This window comes from Poecilia mexicana, unplaced genomic scaffold (assembly GCF_051168715.1).
Source record: "Poecilia mexicana isolate PSO_F unplaced genomic scaffold, ASM5116871v1 scaffold_10, whole genome shotgun sequence".
Lineage (NCBI taxonomy): Eukaryota > Metazoa > Chordata > Actinopteri > Cyprinodontiformes > Poeciliidae > Poecilia > Poecilia mexicana.
The window spans coordinates 8,096,281-8,102,623 of record NW_028263379.1 but is presented as its reverse complement, the minus strand read 5'-3'; the positions used below and the strand labels follow the sequence as shown (position 1 = coordinate 8,102,623).

General features: G+C 36.9%; 1 long non-coding RNA gene across 1 annotated transcript; it reads right to left on the bottom strand.

Annotated features, from left to right (window-relative positions):
• Positions 1 to 4,557: 4,557 nt before the first annotated feature.
• LOC148156708 (uncharacterized) lies at positions 4,558 to 5,001 on the bottom strand. The gene is made up of 2 exons (XR_015764360.1): positions 4,861 to 5,001; positions 4,558 to 4,776 (listed from the first exon to the last, which is right to left on the bottom strand). It is a non-coding gene; the product is annotated as an uncharacterized LOC148156708 (long non-coding RNA).
• Positions 5,002 to 6,343: the final 1,342 nt, after the last annotated feature.

Below are 6,343 nucleotides of genomic sequence, written 5' to 3'. Positions count from 1 at the left end.
GATCTGATTTTGGTATCTTTGGCGCAGGATTTGTGAGATCTGTGTTTAGCTTCTCATTTTGTTGTCATCTTGTCCTCCGCTGGACAGCTTGCAGGATCACAGATTGTGACATGGCGCTCACTTGTACCGTAACGGTGACGTGTTTGGCCTCTTGAGCTACAGCCTCACAACAGATGCATTCTGAGGCGCCACGCATGCTTCACATGCCACCGAGACGTGTTGGAAGGACATCAGAATGCTGGCTTCATTTGCTCTCCGTCACTGTTCGGCTGTTCTGTTAAAGGATTCGCATAATCAGATGACCCCATCGCTCATGAGCTCCCTTCTAAAACTGCAAGTATTTCAATACTGAAGTAGATTGGCTGCATTTTTTAATGAAATCACAAAAAATTTCTCTACAAATGGAAATTTTAATTTCTCTGATGACATCAGAAAAGAGGGTTATCACTCTGAGATCCCTTTTGTACTTTTTCACTGTCCATCAGTAAATTGCTCTTTTATTGCTGATGTATAATATTGGTAAAAATTGAGCAAAACTACAATCTTTGGTTTGAAATCATTTATTCAGAATGTTGGGTAGGAAGCAAATCACACAGTATATTCCCATAACTTTAACGTAAAGACAGTACTCATATTTTGTTTACTTTAAAGACTTGAGAAAAAATCTAAGACTGAGAAATTAGTGAGTATAACAGAGGACTAGTATCTGTAACTTTTAGCATCTTAAGGACATTAAAATATGAATGATCATTTAGTTTTCCTAAAAATCCACATTTAGTTGTATTATGATAAAAGATGTGTTAAAAAAATGTATTTTTTTACCAGTACAGCTTGATGTCACTGACATAGTGATACATTAAGTGTTTCAATTAAACATCTAAGTAGGTTTGCAAATAATTTTAGTGCAAATTCACAATGACAACTTTCCACAACAGAAAACAAGTCTTTTCATCTTGCTGCTGTTGCTGTTGTTTAAATGTTACCAAAAAGAGAAGAAATTTGCTTCACAGATGACTCATCCATCTAATTAAGGCCCAGCTCCACTAACTTGAGAGGTGAGGAAATTAGCTGCATATCACCGAATAATAAAAACCCCACATAATTTCTCCACAATGGTTGCTCATAGTGGAGGCGTTAAGTATGTGGGACAGCTTGAGATGTTCCAAAATGTTAAAAAAACAAATCTTTTTTGTGAAAAACTGATGTAACAAGGACTTAAAATCACATTTTATGCCAGTTTAATGTCACACATGCAGTCACATTTTTTTACTGAAACACAGAACTGTTCATATTTTTACCTGAATAGTTTATAGGCTAAATCATGTTTTAAGTCATCTGTTACATAGGAATGGTTCATCAAATATTTATTTACAAATAAAAAGTGTGTATTAGGCTTAACAGATCTGATTTTGGTATCTTTGGCGCAGGATTTGTGAGATCTGTGTTTAGCTTCTCATTTTGTTGTCATCTTGTCCTCCGCTGGACAGCTTGCAGGATCACAGATTGTGACATGGCGCTCACTTGTACCGTAACGGTGACGTGTTTGGCCTCTTGAGCTACAGCCTCACAACAGATGCATTCTGAGGCGCCACGCATGCTTCACATGCCACCGAGACGTGTTGGAAGGACATCAGAATGCTGGCTTCATTTGCTCTCCGTCACTGTTCGGCTGTTCTGTTAAAGGATTCGCATAATCAGATGACCCCATCGCTCATGAGCTCCCTTCTAAAACTGCAAGTATTTCAATACTGAAGTAGATTGGCTGCATTTTTTAATGAAATCACAAAAAATTTCTCTACAAATGGAAATTTTAATTTCTCTGATGACATCAGAAAAGAGGGTTATCACTCTGAGATCCCTTTTGTACTTTTTCACTGTCCATCAGTAAATTGCTCTTTTATTGCTGATGTATAATATTGGTAAAAATTGAGCAAAACTACAATCTTTGGTTTGAAATCATTTATTCAGAATGTTGGGTAGGAAGCAAATCACACAGTATATTCCCATAACTTTAACGTAAAGACAGTACTCATATTTTGTTTACTTTAAAGACTTGAGAAAAAATCTAAGACTGAGAAATTAGTGAGTATAACAGAGGACTAGTATCTGTAACTTTTAGCATCTTAAGGACATTAAAATATGAATGATCATTTAGTTTTCCTAAAAATCCACATTTAGTTGTATTATGATAAAAGATGTGTTAAAAAAATGTATTTTTTTACCAGTACAGCTTGATGTCACTGACATAGTGATACATTAAGTGTTTCAATTAAACATCTAAGTAGGTTTGCAAATAATTTTAGTGCAAATTCACAATGACAACTTTCCACAACAGAAAACAAGTCTTTTCATCTTGCTGCTGTTGCTGTTGTTTAAATGTTACCAAAAAGAGAAGAAATTTGCTTCACAGATGACTCATCCATCTAATTAAGGCCCAGCTCCACTAACTTGAGAGGTGAGGAAATTAGCTGCATATCACCGAATAATAAAAACCCCACATAATTTCTCCACAATGGTTGCTCATAGTGGAGGCGTTAAGTATGTGGGACAGCTTGAGATGTTCCAAAATGTTAAAAAAACAAATCTTTTTTGTGAAAAACTGATGTAACAAGGACTTAAAATCACATTTTATGCCAGTTTAATGTCACACATGCAGTCACATTTTTTTACTGAAACACAGAACTGTTCATATTTTTACCTGAATAGTTTATAGGCTAAATCATGTTTTAAGTCATCTGTTACATAGGAATGGTTCATCCCTTTAGCTCAGAATAGCCTGAATAATTTATACATAAAACTATAGGACTAAAGAAACTTGAATAAAAAAAATCCAAAAAGAAAGGTTGATTTCAGATGATGATGATAAGAGGGTAAAAAAATACAAAATTCAGTTTTTTAAAAACTACATTTGATGTATTGACTTGATCGACCTGATTTTTTTGTTTAAATTTCATAAGCTACACCCAGATCTGATGTGTCTTGCTTCAGTCTAAGGTAGTTTATGCAGCAGGATAATGATCCAAACTACACTAGCAAGTCAACCTCTGAAGGGCTTCAAAAAAGACCTAAAGCTTTCTAGTTAAAGCAAGAAGTTAATTCTGACCTTAAACACGCCTGTTAGAAACAACTTTGCACAGAAGAGTTGACCAAAATCCCTCCAAACTTTTCTAAGAGATTCATTGTCAGTTAAAATCTTTATAGCAGATGCTCTGACTTTTACAGCCCGGGGCAGTTCAACCAGTTCTTGGAGTTTTAAGGGACAATTATTTTTTAAAATAGATTTGGATAGCTTTGTTCCTTACATTACAAACAACTTCTGATAAAAACGTGTTTTGTTCTCCAAAACATCTTAGCTTTGGGGAGGACTGATGTTCCCCTCTTTTGGACGTGCCCATCTGCGTGGCTCCGCACCATCTGTCAGCCACAACAGAAGTGTCGCATCAACAAACACAAGTTTACACTGCGTTATAAACAGAGTTCAGATCGAGCAGCAAGCAAGGTGAACTTCGTAGCTCATATTAACAAAATTAGGTTGTTTGGGAGCAGAACTCAAACTTTATTTTTTAGTTAATGAATAAAGCCATTTTCTAAACACTTTGCTTTCTCTGTTCAGACCATTTGCCAGCTGACTGGTAGTAGTTCAAAACAGGGAAAACCAAAAACATTTCTCGAGAAATGTTCTAATGCTGGACATTTCTGGACTGAGCGTGGGTGAGAAAAAACTGCCTACCTGAACCTGAAGAACTAGCAAAGTCACACTTAGACAAAGCAATTCATTTTTATATACCTTATTCAAAGATGTCACATTCTGCTGGAAACTCCAGTTTACATGTAAATTGCAGAGCATACACTGCTATAAAACCTTTGGGGGAAGAACTGTTAAATAGTCCATTAGGGTATGATAGTTATGCATTAGATTTTGCTGAAGTTGTAAATTTCTATTGTACTGTAAAAATGTGGTCAAGAAGGGAAAGACCAGGATGCAATGCAAAATAAATCTTTAAAGATGAAGAAAGGACATAACTGTGATAATCCTTTCTGAAATCTAAAATCATACCTGATATGTTCTCAAAAGCGCTACCAATCCCTTTTTAAGGTCAAATGTTTCTGTTTTGGTCATCAGTTGTACCCCAAGCAGATTTTCTTTCATGGGATTTACTTTACAGGTTAAAGAGCAAACCTTTGGTACTTCTGTTGGTTGCTTCAAATTTTTATTTTTATGATTGTTTGTGTTTTGTTAAGCAGTCGATCAATCTCAGGAGTAGTCCATCTTTAGCACACAGGAGCTGAAGCCACTGGTTAAGCTTCATCTGATTAAAGGTGAACCCACAAACAGCACATCAAGAATATCTGTTCACACAAATTCCTGTGAAGTTTGGACAAGCAAAACTCACTGTCCATCTTAAAACTACTGTTTGTGACAATAAGCTTTGTGTAATCTGCCAGATTGCCAATGTCCACACAAGAAGACCCACATTTTGCCAAGACATCCATCTGAATAGACCCCTAATTTGTGCTACAAATCTACTTTTTCTTTTTTAATTTCTTCAGTTTACCTTTGGTTGCTGGGTTATTAAGAAACACTGTAAACAGTGTTGCCTTCAGGTATGAGTGTGTGCATTATTGTTAGACCTGTGCATCTCTGTGTTCCCACTGGTCAACAAGCGGATATAGACGGTATGGATAGTTGGACCATCCCTGCTCACAGCCGCTCCCACCGCCACACTGTCTGTTCTGATATAAGGTTCACAGGCCATATGCCCCTGGGTCCTCTTCCTGCACAAATACACACATGAACACACACATTTACGAACACAAATCTCACAGATATAACCCACAGCTCTCCAGAAAAAAAATCACCAGATGGTGTGAGGAACATGGTGGGTTTTGACTCCTTGGCAGCTCGCCGACTCTCATTTCCATGTTTTCTGAGATTTCCCATCATAGCAGATTGAAGACAGTTCAGGCCATTTCGAGTATGGAAATATATAACATGATGTTCTATAATGCTGTTCTGAAGAAGGAATGAGAAAGGAAGATATCATTGACAAAAATTAAATTAATTTAACTCTATAAAACACAAGATGAGAATCTGTACTGTTAGTTGCATGAATCTGCCCTCTGCCACTTTGTTGATGCACAAAAGACTTGCAGCGTATTACAGTCAGGTGATATGACTCATTTCATGAATTTTTTTCCCTGATTGAAATGTAATCAGCTAATTACTCCATTATTCTGTCCTTATTCAGCTTAATGTGTCGCTGCTTAACAAGCTATTAGACTGATTCAATAGAGAGGTACAGCACCTTGCAATTACATCCCAACCTCTTCAAACGCTTTTGTTTTTTGTTTAATTACAACACACTTGTATATGTTTAATTGAGATTTTACACAATTACCCAACATAAAGCAGAATATAATTGTGAAGTTTCCTAAAAATGTTCCTTTCAGCTACAGCCACATGTTTACTGTTTCTCCTCAAGCAAACACGGCTTCTATACGTTTACTTTCAAAAATACCTTTCTTCTTGCCACTCTTACATAAAAGATTATTTGTGGAGTGCACAATTCATGATTATCCTGTTTGAGCTGAGAATCCCTACAGCTCTGTCAAAGTAACTGGACCTCTTGGTTGCTTTCCTGATATAAGGGCGCATTCACACCAGTCCTGTTTAATTTGGTTTAATCAAACTCTAGTTGCTTGTCTGGAAAGTCTGATTTGTTTGGGGAGGTGTGAATACACAATCAAACTCTGATGCCAAAAAAATGAACTCAAGTCTGCCTAAAAACCTAGATCTCAGTTTGGTGGAAGTGAACTTTGGCACGGTTCCAATGCAAATGTGAACTCCAAGAGGACTGGAGATCACTCCAAAAGCAGGTAGTGGACAAAATGGAACCAAAACAAATGTGTTTGCAGCACTCATGGGAGAAATGGTTTACGGTCATTTGCCAAGGACAAAATAGAAATATTACAACTACTAAAATCTGATGCCACTCCATTTCTGATACATTTTTCAAAGAAGTAAGTTGTCTCAGTATCCTGCTCAGTGGGTTTTGTGTCATGTCTTCCAGTCGTCTTTGGTGCAGTGCCACCACAGGAGAGGGAGTGAAAAGGTTGCTCAAACAATGGACTGTCAAGAGTGAAACACCCTAATGCTCTCTTTCCCCGTCAGTTTAGATGGATGGTTGTGCCTTGATGGATTTGCATTTGTACCATCAGTCTTCTTTTTTCAGATAAAGGATTGTACAGAGGGTTCTGTAAAATGTTCAAAGTGTGCTTTAGAACCTAATCTTGCTTTTCGATGCTGTTTTTCAGAAGTGAAGTTTCTTCTAAGTTGCCTTGA